Genomic DNA, 18,061 nt, shown 5'->3' with positions numbered 1-18,061 from the left:
TGCTTGCATTCAGGTTTTGTACCACACGCGTCAGGCGCTCACCTCGTTGTGCTGAAGCGCTCACAGCCGCACCTATGTGCTCGGAATTTTCTCCAAGGCAACTACGGGGGGATGGGCCAGAGCATATGTGTTGATCCGGAGCTTGTCTTGCTGGTAATGGTTCTTCAGCGTTGCCGGACGTGTAAGATTACATTGCACGTAAACGAACTTTTGAATGGGGACTCCATCAAACGTTGCGTGCACCATGGACTCCGCACCAGTATTAACAACAAAAAGGGGGCGGGGGGTCACCACTGGTTGTTGCAGTAGAAATCTTTGTTTCTGCTGGAAATCGACTTCAACCACTGCATGACAATCATCAGTGCCGTAGATCTGGAAGAAGATACTAGACATAATACATATACGTTCCTTTGTATATGTAGCATGTTCGGAAATTCCCATTACAAACTTCTAGGACTTGAATAGGGGAAAGAGTACATAATATTTTGAATAGGAACCCTTATCCAGAAAGAAACCATTTCAGTTCTGCGACAGTTTCAGTTAAGATACTTAACTCATCAACTTCTGATTGACGAACTGAATTAGACGTGACGCAGTACCATTATTAAGTAACAGTCCGAAAGGAAACATAACGAAACATCCATTTATCACTGAAGCATACCTAAACATTATGATCTGTATGCAGAGTGTTGTGGTTTCTGTGGTTAAATGATAAATCTATGTTTCGTTACGTTTCCTTTCTGACTGTTACCTAACAATTGTACTGCGTCACGCCTAATTACCTAATTATATTCCTCAAACAGAAGTGGATGAGTTAAATATCTGAACTGAAACCGTCGTAGAACAGAAAACGTACGTTTCGCGACATGGGTTCCAATCCACTCACTCCATTCTTCACAACATAGTAGCTTGTAAAGGGAATTTCCGAACATCCAGTGTATATTGATTTGCTTTAATTATACTAGTATTTTATTCTTTGCCTAACGGAGGCTACTTTCTGAACAACCTCATGCAACCAGCACACATTTCCAGTGCTTTGTCTCTTCAGCTGGCAGAAGTGGCAAGGTTTAGGAACGATGAAGTTTACACTCTTCCTGGCGCCAATCTCTGCAGTTTAATAACAAGACAGTGTTGTCATAGCCATGGGTAAGTCCTGTCGTGCTCTTTTTCCTTTTTTGTGTGCCTTTTGAAACAGGTCAACGTATAGACTGCTTTCAGTTTCGATTACAGGATAATCTACATCTACATCTACATCTACATCCATACTCCGCAAGCCACCTGACGGTGTGTGGCGGAGGGTACCCTGAGTACCTCTATCGGTTCTTCCTTCTATTCCAGTCTCGTATTGTTCGTGGAAAGAAGGATTGACGGTATGCTTCTGTGTGGGCTCTAATCTCTCTTATTTTATCCTCATGGTCTCTTCGCGAGATATACGTAGGACGGAGCACTGCTTGCTTCTTCGGTGAAGGTATGTTCTCGAAACTTTAACAAAAGCCCGTACCTAGGTACTGAGAGTCTCTCCTGCAGAGTCTTCCACTGGAGTTTATCTATCATCTCCGTAACGCTTTCGCGATTACTAAATGATCCTGTAACGAAGCGCGCTGCTCTCCGTTGGATCTTCTCTATCTCTTCTATCAACCCTATCTGGTACGGATCCCACACTGCTGAGCAGTATTCAAGCAGTGGGCGAGCAAGCGTACTGTAACCTACTTCCTTTGTTTTCGGATTGCACTTCCTTAGGATTCTTCCAATGAATCTCAGTCTGGCATCTGCTTTACCGACGATCAACTTTATATGATCATTCCATTTTAAATCACTCCTAATGCGTCCTTCCAGATAATTTATGGAATTAACTGCTTCCAGTTGCTGACCTGCTATTTTGTAGCTAAATGATAAGGAATCTATCTTTCTATATATTCGCAGCACATTACACTTGTCTACATTGAGATTCAATTGCCATTCCCTTCACCATGCGTCAATTCGCAGCAGATCCTCCTGCATTTCAGTACAATTTTCCATTGTTACAACCTCTCGATACACCACAGCATCATCTGCAAAAAGCCTTAGTGAACTTCCGACGTCATCCACAAGGTCGTTTATGTATATTGTGAATAGCAACGGTCCTGTGACACTCCCCTGCGGCACACTTGAAATCACTCTTACTTCGGAAGACTTCTCTCCATTGAGAATGACATGCTGCGTTCTGTTATCTAGGAACTCTTCAATCCAATCTCACAAAATGTCTGATAGTCCATATGCTCTTACTTTGTTCATTAAACGACTGTGGAAAACTGTATCGAACGCCTTGCGGAAGTCAAGAAACACGGAATCTACCTGTGAAACCGTGTCTATGGGCCTCTGAGTCTCGTGGACGAATAGCGCGAGCTGGGTTTCACACGACCGTCTTTTTCGAAAGCGATGCTGATTCCTACAGAGTAGATTTCTAGTCTCCAGAAAATTCATTATACTCGAACATAATACGAATTGAATTAACCGTTCCTATTATCTTTATATGTAATTGGTACAAATTATTGAACCTAAGTTATATCTATGTTGTGGTACTGGAAGAGCGATGAGAACCATTTGAAGACCAATTCGGTGTACTATACATTATATAGGTATTTCTATCATAATGCGTTTTTTGTATACTACAATGTATAGCTACACAACACTTATTATGTTATGCCACACAGATTTAGTCACCATATTGACCAACTAGGATCATCTTACAACTTCAGTGTCTCGTGTTTCTTAGTTCTTTCTATCTTTCGAGTAGAGTTTCATCTTCTGCTCACAATGCCTTTGCTTTCCTTCTGTCCACGTTATTCCCAATGTTTTTTTTCTTATGCCTTAAAAGCCTTCTAAATTTAGAACTTAATTCATAAAAGTGTTTCCTTCCGTTATGTATGTATCTTTGCTACTGTTTCTTTGTAGTTATTTTCTTATCTCAACAATGCTCAACCCCAACCCTATCATTTCTTCAGCCCATGCTGCTGCCGATGTCTTTTCCAGAAATATCGGGATATTTATTTCGTTAGCCTGTTCTCGCTCATTCTGTAGAGGTACCCAAAGAAGTTTAATTTTTCATTACTTCTGATATTTTTCTATACTTGTATAGATCGCGTCATTAGTCCTGATTTTCCAACCATCAGCGATTCGTTTTCTAAATGATATGTTAACAAAACATCCTCTATTGTGACCAGCGTATAGTTCATCGTTTTAAGCCGTGCGTAGCTCTTGTTCGTGCCATCTCTCTCCTTTTTACAGTCTGTTTTTACTGTACTTCCAGCTCGTTTTGTTAATTCAATTACTGGTGTTACTGAGTTGCTGCCTTGCCTGCCCGTGAGAGGCAGCAGCAGCGCTTATCGATATATGCCCCGCCGTATTATCTCTGTTGGACTGCTATTACTTCCCGGTTGTCGTGTGTTGAGAGTCAGTTCGTATCAGGAAGTGAGTTGCAACACGCCAGCAGTAGAATTCGAAACTGGAAGTCGGACGGTTGAGACGCGGCAGGAGTCGGTCGGGTTGCGGTGGCAGTCAGGTTCGTATTGCCACGACTCGCCCGACCGTTGCCGGCACACATGGTTTCAATAGGGACGGTCTTGGTTGACTGCCGGTTGGTCGTCTTACTAGACGACGTGATTACTCGCCGATCGTTCATACGTTGGCGATGTGTGTGTGTCTTAACTCGTGGTTCGTCCTCTTCACTGAATAGTCACTGTTTCTACCATTGATCGCGTTCTTCGTTCAAGTGTTTGTGAGGTTGTGTGTAGCTTATGATGTCTACCGCCCAGTTATTTTAGTGCTGTTTCCGTGCTGATGTGTAGCAGTTGGCCGGTTGGCGCAGTCGCGACGTAGCACCAGTGGGGCATGCAGCGTCCGGAAGATGCGGATAGCCATCACTTGCCCGATGAATGCCGACACACATGGTTTGGTTGACCGTCGGTCGGTCGTCTTATTAGAAGACGTGTATTTGGCCGGCGATTGCTTATGGGTTGGCTGTGTGCGGCGACTCGTGATTCGTCCTCGTTATTCCGCAGTCACAGCCGTGAGCATCGTCTAATCCTCGAGCAGCTGTGTGTAATTATGTGGTTTTCACTGACAAGTTATTTAAGCGTTCTCGGCGTAATGACTCTTAGTTAGACGTTTGATTAAACGACGTGGGTTTTTGGGTCGTCTTCCCATTATGGGTTGTCTGGGATCCGTTTGTTTGGTTCCACAGTCTCTGTTGCCAGCGTCGGTGGAATTTTGCTACAAGTGCTGAGTGGAACCTTGGTGCAAGTGTGGAGCGGAATTCACCTTGTGCCACCCTGCGGGTTCGGGGGTAAGTGTAGGTCCGTGGTATTCCTGCCTGTCGTAAGAGGTGACTAAAAGGAGTCTCAAATGTTTCGCCCTTTAATGTGATGGTCCCCATTGGGGTTTGACCTCCATTTTTCCAAATTCAGCAGAAGTATGAGGCTTTTGGAGAAGGACACCTTACGTGGTGCACCATCAGTCCTCTGTGCCCTAAGATCTTGGTACACTTTATCGTCTTGGGGTCGTAACTGCACCCTCCATCCCTCATTTTGAGCATACACACCTGATGGGTTGCATAAGTTACACCATTAGTGCATCACCATCTGCACCCACGATTACTATGGACTTCCAATGGCACCCAAAATCCAGCACGGTAGCCAGCCCGTTGTGGTGGTCTCGTCATGTACCCTCTAGGTTGTATCCCCTGACAGGGATAGTATTGCCAATGCCTGAGCTGCCACCTCACCACGTAAGCCAAGGAGTGGATGCTCGTCTCTCTGGGGCATCGGGACTCCCGGCAACGGCCATCCTGTCAGGTGGCATTTGCTGTGGCTGGGTGGCACCCGTGGGGAGAGACCCTGGTCGGAGTGGGTGGCATCGGGGCGGATGCCCCGCAATGAAGCGGGTGAAATCTCAATCCGGTGGTCGCATGACCACCAACGTCTCTAAGCGTGGTAAGGTGCAATTTGACGCTGTGACATATAACCCCAAATCGCTCCCTTCCGTAGCCACGCCATGGGAGGGACGTAGGGCTGTGGACAGACAGGCGCCATACTCACCACGATACCTTGTGTCAGCAGAACTGATGGGGATTCGTTTTTGGGGACTAAGCCTCTCTTCTTTGTGAACAATCTCGAAGATAAGTTTTGGGAAGTGGCGTCTCTTTCCAAATTGAGGAGCGGGGCCGTCCTGATACAAGCAGCTTCATCTACACAGTCACAGGCATTACTCGCCTGTGACAAGCTCAGTGCCACCCCCGTTAATGTCACTCCCCATAAGTTCTTAAATTTGGTCTAGGGGATTATCTTTCATAAAGATCTTCTGCTTCAGTCTGATGACGAGCTACGGGAGAACCTGGCACGACGAGGTGTGTACTTTGCCCGTCGTGTCTTTAGGGGGCCCATGGATAATAGGGTCCCTACCTGTATCTTCAACCTGGCCTTTGAGAGTGACTGCTTGCCTGAGAAGGTCAAGGTCATGACCTACTGGTGCAATGTCACGCCCTATGTCCCGCCCCCTATGCGATGCTTCCAGTGCTGGATGTTCAGACACATGTCCTCCAGATGCACTGCCAGCCCCACGTGTCGAGACAGTGGACAGCTTTTGCATCCCAATGCTCCATGTGCTCCGCCTCCCACCTGCATTAACTGTGGGGAGCATCGTTCCCCCTGCTCACCAGACTGTGCAGTCTACCAACGAGAGCGGAAGATACAAGGAATTAAGAACCTGGACCGTTTAAGTTACCAAGATACCAAAGAAGAAGCTAGAATGACTCAACCCCACATCTATGTTGAGGAGTTATGCTACTGTAACACTGCCACCACCAGTTACTGCAAAGACTCCCTTCTCAGTTGACCCACAGAGCAATCACTGGGAAGGGCCACTCTCTCTACCACTACTCCCGAGAACACCCAGTTTTGGAGCAATGCGCCCTGATCAACCGGGGACGTCAGTCCCCACCTCACAGCCAGAGAAGCAACAGCCCTCTCCGGCTAAGCCGGATAAGCAACAACCTCCTCTGGCCCCACTCGTTCGGAAGGGGTCCCTTGGGGGAATCCCTTCCAAGGACTTTACCAGTGTCTCACAAGACACTAGCCAGGGGCTGATGAAGCCACCAGCTGCTGGTCGAAGGGTTTCACGCTCTTCCTCTGTTCCTCCCAAACACAAGAGAGAGAAGTGGAAGCTCTCTAAGAAGACTAAGGACCCAGTGGTTCCTGCGCCACCGCTTCCAATCAGCTCTGAGGATGAGGTCGAGCTCTTTGTGTCCCCTGATGTCCTGGATTTCGCAATCTCCTCAGAAACGATGGAGGTTGCGACGTCAGTCATTCAGTCAGTGGCAGCATGTGACCCTGCGAAGTAATTTGCCTTTTCAGTGCCTTCATGCCCCTACAGGACACGCTTTGTACCATCCTCCAGTGGAATTGTGGCGGTTATTTTAGCCATCTCCTCGAGATACGCCAGCTTCTAAGCATGACACCTGCTTTCTGCATTGCCCTCCTGGAAACCTGGTTCCCTGCAATGCGGACCCCTGTCCTTCATGGATACAGGGGCTATTACTGTAACCGTAGCACTTACAATAGTGTGTCAGGTGGAGCCTGCGTGTATGTCCTTACATCTCTACATAGTGCTCCTGTCCCCCTTCAAACATCATTGGAAGCTGGGGCTGTCCGAGTACGGACTACCGAAGACATAACCGTCTGCAATGTCTATCTCCCTCCAGGTGGTACAGTCCCCCTGGCCGAATTGGCTGCACTTGTCCCTCAACTCCCCACACCTTTTCTTTTCCTGGGGGATTAACGCCCACAATCCCCTGTGGGGTGGAACGAAGATTACTGGCCGAGGCAGAGATGTCGAGAATCTCATCTCCCAACTCGACCTCTGCCTCTTAAACACTGGCACCGTTCTCGGCCATAGATTTGTCGTTTTGCTGCCTAGGACTTGTACCGCCAGTCCACTGTAGAGTCCATTACGACTTGTGTGGTAGTGACCATTTTCCCATCTTCCTTTCACTACCCCAGCGTAGCTCCCCTGAACGCTTGCCCAGATGGGCATTTAGCAAGGCAAACTGGGAACTGTTCTCCTCTGCTGCCACTGTTGAACCTCTCCCCCAGGGTACCATCGATGTGACGGTTGGGACACTGACTGCAGCGATTGTTTCCGCTGCGGAACGTACCATTCCTCGTTTGTTAGGGTGCCCCCGGCGAAAGTCAGTGCCTTGGTGGTCGCCGGAGCTCGCTGAAGCCGTTAAAGAGCGTCGGCGGGCTCTTCAGCGACATAAGCGGCACCCGTCTTTGGAGAATCTCATTTTATTGAAACGTCTCCGTGCTCAGGTCCGGCGATTCATCAAAAGACGGAAATAGGAGTGCTGGGAGAGATAAGTTTCCACCATTGGTTTTATATAAAGGACCTTCAGCCGATTTAAAATTGAAAGTTCCTTACTTGTTAAGTCTTAGACTGTTTGTTCCTTCAGCCTCATTTAAAATATTTTCTTATGGCTAAGGCACTGGGCCTTCTGCCTTTTGAAAATCTATTGTAGTTGTATTTCTCAATCACGAGTCTTGAGCCGTCTTGGAATTTAAATTCCTTATTTGTTAAATCTTAGATTATTTGGAGACTTAATAAAGTTTTATGTTCAAGTGTAACTGACAGCTCCTTATTTTGGCCCCTTTCCACAAAATTCTATCTATCCTGTCCTGCGGATTTAACCAGGCGTTTCACATTTAACATTCTTTTGCATTGTGGTATTATCGTCTGGTATAGTGTACATGACATTTACAGTGACACTGGTATCGAAAGTTGGTTTTTCATCTTTAAAATGAATGTTACTTCATTACGGTTGTGAGTGAAATACTGGGCGGTTATCGAAGCACAGCTGCTCAAGAGGTTTGGTATGAACTGTCACTATCGTGTAACAACGAAACTTGGTGGATATTCTAATGCGATAATGCAGGATCGATTTACACTGAAAAAAAAATAGTTCCAATTTTAGCCACAAGTTGCAATTTACTGAATATGAGCATCGGAGACGCCAAGAAATGGTATACAGCGCCAGATTGGCACCTGCTGGCCAAAACTTGAACTATTTTTTTTTCAAGCGTAAATCGCGTTCTGCATTAACACATTGGAATATCTGTCAAGTTTTGATGCCGCACGATAATTACAGCCCACACCTGACCCCTGTCAGTAGCAGCACTCTAATTATAACTACCTGGTATTTGTGTACAGTAACGGTTAAAATTCGATTCTTTACTTGGCATGCAGTGTTATCAAGGCAGAATCATAACAGGAATAGTGTTTTACACGGTAACTAAAGTAACCCGACTTCGTTAGGTAACTCTCTCGGGTAACAAGGCTCGAAGATTAATCTCATCAGGATGACCGCGCTATTGGGATTCACGAAAAAGTATGCGCACAGCCAAATTTGGAAGGTTGTGTCGCAGATCAGGCCACATGCAGATTTCGTGCTGTTACATAACAACTTGTCAATCAGCTGTACTGCATTATGAGGAGGAAAAAACTTGAATACACAGGTGACAATAAGCCACAAGCAGAGCGAACACATGATAAGGGGTGGCACCTGAAACTTTGGCTACACGTCAAAGCATCAGGTCAACAGTATTTTCTTCCTCGATAGGGAAGGGCTATTTCTCGTCGTTTAATATCCTCGAGAGCATTCTATCAACGCTGCACTCTACAGTGAGACGTTCCAAGAAATGGCTTGATCTTTTTTAAGGCAGCGTAGTGGAATAATGTTGCGGGAAATTTGTCTGCTCCACGAAAACAACTACGAGCACATTATGTGTGAAATATAGGTACTGCGACTGTTCTTAGAGTGTGAAGTTTTGGTCCACCCGTCGTACTGTACATGTCTCGCAGCAGACTTCTTCTACATTCCTTTTACTTTAAACAACTGAAGGAAAACCAGGAGTGGTAAGCTTAAACGGACACGACGCATTTCAAAAGGCAGTGAAACGGGTATAGGCCAGACGGAACACTTTTATGACTGTGGAATACTAACTGCCGTCCCATGCACTTAAAATCTATGAACATTGCCGAAGTTTTCGTCGGAAAAGAACAGAAGATATCACGTACACGTATATTCGCAAGCAGAAACACATGATGGTCTGGAACTCTTTCGTGTATTAACAGCAGGCAGATGAAAACCGAACATCCGCCGCAACTGAAGCGTGGGGTGGTTCCACTCAATAGTGATCACCACATTTATCGCACTGGGAGACGAGACAGTCAGTTCCTGTTTGGTAGAAAACAGTCGGCCGCTGATGGATCCTCAGCCACACCTAATCTTTCACTTCCGCGTCCGACTGAATCCAACATCGGCGAATGTCTTTCTTCATGTCGCCAAAGATTCGGAAATGACACGGTGAAAGATCGGGGCTGTACGGAGGTTGTTGCAGTGTTTCCTAATCAGATCGCAGAAGCTTCGCCTTCGTCCTATTTGTCAGTGCGTAAACGTTGCTTTCGTCGCCGTCGGCGAATGTTTATTTACAAATCACTTGTTAATGTGGACGGCACTCTAGGTGTCTCGACATCTTCTGGGAAGGGTAAAAAGAATGAAACTAGAGGAGTTGGTAAAACTACTCAGTTTGTTCTTATTCATGGACCTACTTTATTTTGTGGTGCGAGGTTAAATTTTTCTTTAATGAAAGTTTCTTCTTCCTCTAGTTTGGGTAACGGATGGCTAACTGTAGCTTTCGTTGCTTGTAACAATGCAGGTAGTTTCATTCTTTTTACCCTTCCCAGAAGATGTCGAGACACCTAGAGTGCCGTCCACATTAACAAGTGATTTGTAAATAAGCATTCGCCGACGGCGACGAAAGCAACATTTACGCATCATTGTAAGAAGCAGTGCCTCAGTGGCTATTCCCTCAAACCGAGTGAATGCGCTAGACAGAACAGTGTGCTATTTATAGCATCAGTCCTGGCGCACGCAGCGGATGTGGACTCTTATCAGCTCCCGCTATCGCACCGGAAATGGGTTTTTGAGCAACACACCCCTAGTAATACTAGGTAGCGTGTTGCTCCAACGCAATTCAAATCGCGCGTCAAAACCACATCAACCAATCAGAGACTGTGCTCGACATCTATTGAGGCTCAACAACAAGTCTACCCTGAGAAGGAGACCTCATTTACCGTGAGGCCACTTTCTAGGATGGCCTTCGGCTGTGCGTCTGAGAAGGACTTTTGAGGTTTTTACTTATTGTGGCCCTAAAAAGAGCCATTTGTTGAGAACTACTACTTTCTAGGATGACCTTCCGCTGTGCGTCTGAGAAGGACTTTTGAGGTTTCTTCTTCCTCTAGTTTGGGTAACGGATGGCTAACTGTAGCTTTCGTTGCTTGTAACAATGCAGGTAGACCAGGTTTGGAATCCTTTGAAACTAGGGAAATCTTAGCTTACCGTACTATACCTGTTTCTGAGATTATCATTGCTAGTGAGGTTTCCTACCTTTTTCCGAACGGGAGTTTGTCTTTGTCTTGTCGTAGACGTTGTAAGATGATTATATAAAGTACAATCACCCACAATGCGACAATCTTCCAAAGAAGAAGGACCACTCGCCTTCACCCACAAGTGAACGCTACAATCAGAATTTATCTTACAACGTCTACGACAAGACAAAGACAAACTCCCGTGCGGAAAAAGGTAGGAACCCTCACTAGCAATGATAATCTCAGAAACAGGTATAGTACCTGGGACGAGATGATTCCGTCCGACAGCATTCCTGGGCTTTTCGACTTTCTGGTGCGTCGGCGGTTTCTGCCAAGTGTCTTCTTAGCGCTGAGCGTTGACTGTGGCTCCAGGCTCGAAGAACTCGGCGAGCAGAAAGTCTCTGCAGTCGAAGAAGGTCATCATGACCTTACCGGAACTTGTGTGAACAGTTTTGGATTTCTTTCGCGTGAATGACGTGGTATGCTTGCACTGTTGGCCTTACCGTTTGCCCTCGGGCTGTCGGAATGCTGAGGGAGTAAACGTACAAAAACGTACATTTACAAATGCCTGTATCAAACGAAATCATGACGAACAGAATACTCGATTACAGTCATAAGACGTCAAGGTGAACATACATAGCATTTATATGTAATAATATTGCACTGACCTCAATAAAATTAGCCATTACACGGCGAACAAGCAATTAACTCAAGAAAAAGTGAATAAACTCTCCTATCCAACTGCAGAAATTACATTGCCTCTAATTACGTCGTGATTGTATGGAGTTTTTGGTTCAAACCGAATGCGGTAGATTAATGTGATAAAATTACGTGCATTAGGTGATCGTACAGCTGAAATTAAAGTGAATGTAACATCTACACTCCTGGAAATGGAAAAAAGAACACATTGACACCGGTGTGTCAGACCCACCATACTTGCTCCGGACACTGCGAGAGGGCTGTACAAGCAATGATCACACGCACGGCACAGCGGACACACCAGGAACCGCGGTGTTGGCCGTCGAATGGCGCTAGCTGCGCAGCATTTGTGCACCGCCGCCGTCAGTGTCAGCCAGTTTGCCGTGGCATACGGAGCTCCATCGCAATCTTTAACACTGGTAGCATGCCGCGACAGCGTGGACGTGAACCGTATGTGCAGTTGACGGACTTTGAGCGAGGGCGTATAGTGGGCATGCGGGAGGCCGGGTGGACGTACCGCCGAATTGCTCAACACGTGGGGCGTGAGGTCTCCACAGTACACCGATGTTGTCGCCAGTGGTCGGCGGAAGGTGCACGTGCCCGTCGACCTGGGACCGGACCGCAGCGACGCACGGATGCACGCCAAGACCGTAGGATCCTACACAGTGCCGTAGGGGACCGCTCCACCACTTCCCAGCAAATTAGGGACACTGTTGCTCCTGGGGTATCGGCGAGGACCATTCGCAACCGTCTCCATGAAGCTGGACTACGGTCCCGCACACGGTTAGGCCGTCTTCCGCTCACGCCCCAACATCGTGCAGCCCGCCTCCAGTGGTGTCGCGACAGGCGTGAATGGAGGGACGAATGGAGACGTGTCGTCTTCAGCGATGAGAGTCGCTTCTGCCTTGGTGCCAATGGTGGTCGTATGCGTGTTTGGCGCCGTGCAGGTGAGCGCCACAATCAGGACTGCATACGACCGAGGCACACAGGGCCAACACCCGGCATCATGGTGTGGGGAGCGATCTCCTACACTGGCCGTACACCTCTGGTGATCGTCGAGGGGACACTGAATAGTGCACGGTACATCCAAACCGTCATCGAACCCATCGTTCTACCATTCCTAGACCGGCAAGGGAACTTGCTGTTCCAACAGGACAATGCACGTCCGCATGTATCCCGTGCCACCCAACGTGCTCTAGAAGGTGTAAGTCAACTACCCTGGCCAGCAAGATCTCCGGATCTGTCCCCCATTGAGCATGTTTGGGACTAGATGAAGCGTCGTCTCACGCGGTCTGCACGTCCAGCACGAACGCTGGTCCAACTGAGGCGCCAGGTGGAAATGGCATGGCAAGCCGTTCCACAGGACTACATCCAGCATCTCTACGATCGTCTCCATGGGAGAATAGCAGCCTGCATTGCTGCGAAAGGTGGATATACACTGTACTAGTGCCGACATTGTGCATGCTCTGTTGCCTGTGTCTATGTGCCTGTGGTTCTGTCAGTGTGATCATGTGATGTATCTGACCCCAGGAATGTGTCAATAAAGTTTCCCCTTCCTGGGACAATGAATTCACGGTGTTCTTATTTCAATTTCCAGGAGTGTATATTGAAATACAAATAAGGAAGTGAAATAAACCAGAACTGAGAAAACAGTGAAATGGTAGTGGATTGTAACTAACATACTGGTGTTTATCACTCGTTATGCATATTTTAGACGCAAATTTAACAACAAATGAAACTCTTTGTCGACTTTACAACACTCCGCCGGTGTTCAATTAAAGGTTCGTCAGTGAGGTAGGAAGAGTAATGTGCAGAACAAAGGATTTAAGAACAGATTTCATATTTGCATCTCAGTGCCTAATTACACTGCCAGTCATTAAAATTGGGACACCAGGCTGGAGACCAATAACGAAGGTTTACTTACTATGCGCATAGACTGTACCATCATCTTTCTATAGTGTAACATAATCCCTATTGTATATCCATCATATTCCCAGAATTGTACCTGAAGCATACAGATGTAGCATTCAAATGGATACTGACTAACATATTTTGAAAGAAACAATCCGCACTGCCTATACAATACTTTTTATTAAAAATCACGACCGGTCTCGCGTCACCAGAAAACGTATCCTCACGTGATAGGTACAAATAACAAGTAAAAATTCTCTTACAAAAAAATCCTTAACAAAGGTGTAAAGAATAAATCGATGCTGGAAAGCAGTATTACGGAGTTGGGCTTCAACAGTAAGCCTACTCTCAAAGATTCTCTTAAACAAGTCATTGCCGAAACGTTACTGCCTTAGAGCCCCTCCCCACCATTCACATTAAGTTGCAAGCAAATAGCGCACTAAAAACCGTAGTCCATATTAAAAATGAAATCTATAAATCAAACAGGCCAAATACAGTTGTAGGCTAGTAATGCACCGAGACAATTTCAAAGTATGAAGAGCCTTACCGAAACTTAAAATAGCACGATTATCATATTGTCCTATATGACAGGATGATAGAATTTGTAGATAACTATCAATTTATCCGAATAAACATCATGATACCCGTTATGTTTGTGCCGATATTAAATGTTCATGAGTACATTCGAGTTAATTTCGTGCTATACAGGATACAGAGCGGCCACCTTTGGCAGCGACCACGGCCGTAACACAGATGCGCCTCGAGGGGAACTGAGCTTGCATGACAATTACACGTACGTCACTCCAAGCTACACTACTGGCCATTAACACTGCTACACCACGAAGATGACGTGCTACAGACGCGAAATTTAACCGACAGGAAGAAGATGCTGTGATATGCAAATGATTAGCTTCTCAGGGCATTCACATAAGGTTGGCGCCGGTGGCGACACCTGCAACGTGCTGACTTGAGGAAAGTTTCCAACCGATTTCTCATACACAAACAGCACATCACCGGCGTTGCCTGGTGAAACGTTGTTATGATGCATCGTGTAAGGTGGAGAAATCCGAACCATCACGTTTCAGATTTTGATAACGGTCAGATTGTAGCCTATCGCGATTGCGGTTTATCGTATCGCGACAATGCTGCTCGCGTTGGTCGTGATTCAATGACTGTTAGCAGAATATGGAATCGGTGGGTTCAGGAGGGTAATACGGACCGCCGCGCTGGATCTCAACGGCCTCGTATCACTAGCAGTCGAGATGACAGGCATCTTATCCGTTTGGCTGTAACGGATCATGCAGCCACGTCTCGATCACTGAGTCAACAGATGGGGACGTTTACAAGACAACGACCATCTGCGCGAACAGTTCGACGACGTTTGCAGCAGGATGGACTATCAGCTCGGAGACCATGGCTGCGGTTACCCTTGACGCTGCATCACAGACAGGAGCGCCTGCGATGGTGTACTCATCGACGAACCTGGGTGCACGAGTGGCAAAACGTCATTTTTTCGGATGAATCCAGCTTCCGTTTTCAGCATCACGATGGTCGCATCCGTGTTTGGCGACATGGCGGTGAACGCACATTGGAAGCGTGTGTTCGTCATCGCCATACACCATGGCGTATTACCCGTGGGGTGCCATTGGTTACAAGTCTCGGTCACCTACTGTTCGCATGGACGGCTCTTTGAACAGTGGAAGTTACATTTCAGATGTGTTACGACCCGTGGCTCTACCATTCATTCGATCCCTGCGAAACCGTACATTTCAGCAGGATAATGCACGACCACATGTTGCAGGTCCCAAGGTCTGTTTGACCGCATGTCGCAGGTCCTGTACGGGCCTTTCTGGATGCAGAAAATATTCGACTGCTGCCCTGGCCAGCACATTCTCCAGATCTCTCGCCAATTGAAAACGTCTGGTCAATGGTGGCCGAGCATCTAGCTCGTTATAATACTCCATACTCTTGATGAACTGTGGTATCGTGTTGAAGCTGCATGGGCAGCTGTACCTGTACACGCCATCCAAGCTCTGTTTGACTGAATGCCCAGGCCTATCAAGGCCGTTATTACGGCCAGAGGTAGTTGTTCTCGGTACTGATTTCACAAGATCTATGCAACCAAATTGCGTGAAAATGTAATCACTTGTCAGTTCTAGTATAATATATTTGTCTCATGAATACCCGTTTATCATCTGCTTTTCTTCTTGGTGTAGGAATTTTAATGGCCAGTACAGTACATCATAGGGATAACGAGGAGGAACACGTGACCAAATGTTTTAGTGGATGAGCGATCTGAAGAATTTGTTCGCCAGTCAAACACCCACTCTAACTAGCTAAGTCAGTACAGTGTTGTGTCTAGACAAGACAGCCTAGACACAATGAGAGGAAGCCGAAAGGCACGCGCTTAAACTCACGCAGGCTGGCGTGAGGTCTGAAACAGGATACGTAATGAATGCTATAAAGAAAAGTACGTAGCTTCTGGAATACTTAACTTTAATCCACATTTGTAGAACATCGCTCTTGATGATACATTAATAGAATCTCAATATCAATTGAATACGGCGCCTTGCTAGGTCGTAGCAAATGTAGCTGAAGGCTATGCTAACTATCGTCTCGGCAAATGAGAGCGTAATTGTCAGTGAACCGTTCCTTGCAAAGTCGGCTGTACAGCTGGGGCTAGTGCTAGTACGTCCCTCTAGACCTGCCGTGTGGTGGCGCTCGGTCTGCAATTACTGACAGTGGCGACACGCGGGTCCGTCGTATACTAGCGGACCGCGGCCGATTTAAAAGCTACCACCTAGCAAGTGTGGTGTCTGGCGGTGACACCACATACAGAACGGGGAATAAGAGGTGTAGTGTTATTTCACTGAAAGAGTCGTTCAATAAGTACGAGGGGCGTTCAGTTAGGAATGCAACACATTTTTTTTCGACCAATTTCGGTCGAAAAATCGTAAAATTTGTTATGAGACATCGTGGAATTTTCCCGATTCGGCCCCTAGAGTTTCACAAAGTTTCGACTGTTGGCGGCTCCATGCGTAACCTGCAAAATGGTGTCCCTAACGAAGCAGAGAGCTCTCATCGAGTTTCTCTCGGTGGAAAACAACAGCATCGCCGATATTCGTAGGTGCCTGCAGAATGTCTACGGAGAGCTGGCAGTGAACAACAGAATGTTGAGTCGTTGGCCGAGGCGTCTGTCATCATCGCAACGTGTTCGCGCAAACCCGTACCACCTCCCGCACGCCGGCCAGCTGCACACAGGTGTGACTCCTAAGATGTTGGAACGTGTTGTCACTCTCATTCTTAGGCGACCGCCAGATCACAGTCAGACACCTCGCTGCACAACCAGAAATATCTGATGGTACTGCTGACACACTCCTCCAACAGGTTTGGAGTACTCAAAAGTATGTGCCTGCCGGTTTCCCCGCTACCTAACAGGAGATCATAAAAACAAACGACGACCATCTGTGTGGAATTACTTGCGCATTCCCGTGAAAATTTTTTACCAGACATACTGACAGGCGACGAAACATGAGTTTATCACTTCGAACTGGAAACAAAATTGCGATCGACGGATTGGCGCCGAAACTTATTTCCCCTGAAAAAAACTTCAAAGCCACACACCCAGCCGGTGACATCACGTCGACGGTCTTTTCGGATTCTGAAGGTGTTGTTCTGTTTCATTTCCTCCCTCGCGATGCAAAGATCAACTCTACCTCATCCATCCTACAGACGGGGTATCCCACCCTCCGAATTCCGTACGTTTACTCCAGTGAAAGATGCACTCCGCGGGAAGTAGTACATGGATATGAGGAGATTATTGGTGCAGCAATATGTTGACTCCTACGTCGACCAATAGCGTGATACCATGCGGCCACACGAATCCTCCTAGTAAGGGGGCGAAAGGCGGTCGCACAGAACGGTGATTATGTTGAAAAATACGGGTTTGCAGACCAAAGATTGGGGAATAATATGGCGTATTGCAATCCTTAATGTAAGCAACTTGCCTTCAGAAAAACAGGAAAACATCCATTTAGGTGCTTCAACTTCTTCTGCACGTGCTGAAGGTTCCGACAGATGGCAGAGCCATAGTGAACCACCAAAACTATGTCTACGAGAGCCGGCCGCTGTGGCTGAGCGGTTCTAGGCGCTTTAGTCTGGAAGCGTGCGACCGCTACGGTCGCAGGTTCGAATCCTGCCTCCGGCATGGCTGTGTGTGATGTCCTTAGGTTTAAGTAGTTCTAAGTTCTAGGGGGCTGATGACCTCAGATGTTAAGTCCCATTGTGCTCAGAGCCATCTGAACCATGTCTACGCGAGACATTAGTTGCAAGCAACGCGCTAAAATTGAATTCTTCATTGTGGAAGAATAAACCATGCTGAGTATCCATAAACGCTTGTGTGCAGTGTGTGGTAATGATGCAGCTGATAGGGGTACTTTTGGGCGTTGGGTTAAGAGAGCTTAAACGACAGGAAGTGGAGAAACTGAGCTCCAATTTCCCAGATTTTGAGCCCTGGACCTTCCACCTGTTTGGGCCGCTTAATGACTTTCTACGAAGGATACACTTTGAACATGTTGACAGAGTAACTCATGCAGTGAAAACGTGGCTACGAGCACGGAACGAGAGCTTTTAAGAAACAGGGAATACATGTTCTTACGCAACGCTGGCGTGAGGCTAAAGACGCAACGGAGAGTATGTAGAAGAAAAGTACACGTAAATGAAATGTTGACAGATCTTGTCGCCGAATTTTAACTTATGAGAATAAACGCATTCTGTGAAAAAACTGTGGTGTATCATTCACTGAAAGATGCTCGTATATCAGTTTTTCAAAAATTTTGATAATGGTGATACACTGACAAGTAGCGTATCTCGCGCTGTATATGAGGTTCAGAGATGATGATTTGTTAGTTCAATAAGGAATCGATTGCGATGACATGATGACAACTGTAGTTATTGTGATCGCACGTACTCCACACATAATTGATTTCTA

The 18,061-nt window shown here is 46.7% G+C and overlaps 1 protein-coding gene across 1 annotated transcript in view; it reads right to left on the bottom strand.

The window, feature by feature from the left end:
* Nucleotides 1–18,061, bottom strand: part of LOC126176647 (arylsulfatase B-like) — a 437,026-nt gene that overhangs the window by 220,782 nt on the left and 198,183 nt on the right. The window lies entirely within an intron of this gene.

The sequence above is a fragment of the Schistocerca cancellata genome, chromosome 3 (assembly GCF_023864275.1).
Source record: "Schistocerca cancellata isolate TAMUIC-IGC-003103 chromosome 3, iqSchCanc2.1, whole genome shotgun sequence".
In the NCBI taxonomy this organism is placed as follows: Eukaryota; Metazoa; Arthropoda; class Insecta; order Orthoptera; family Acrididae; genus Schistocerca; species Schistocerca cancellata.
This window is presented reverse-complemented; position numbering and strand designations above follow the sequence as displayed.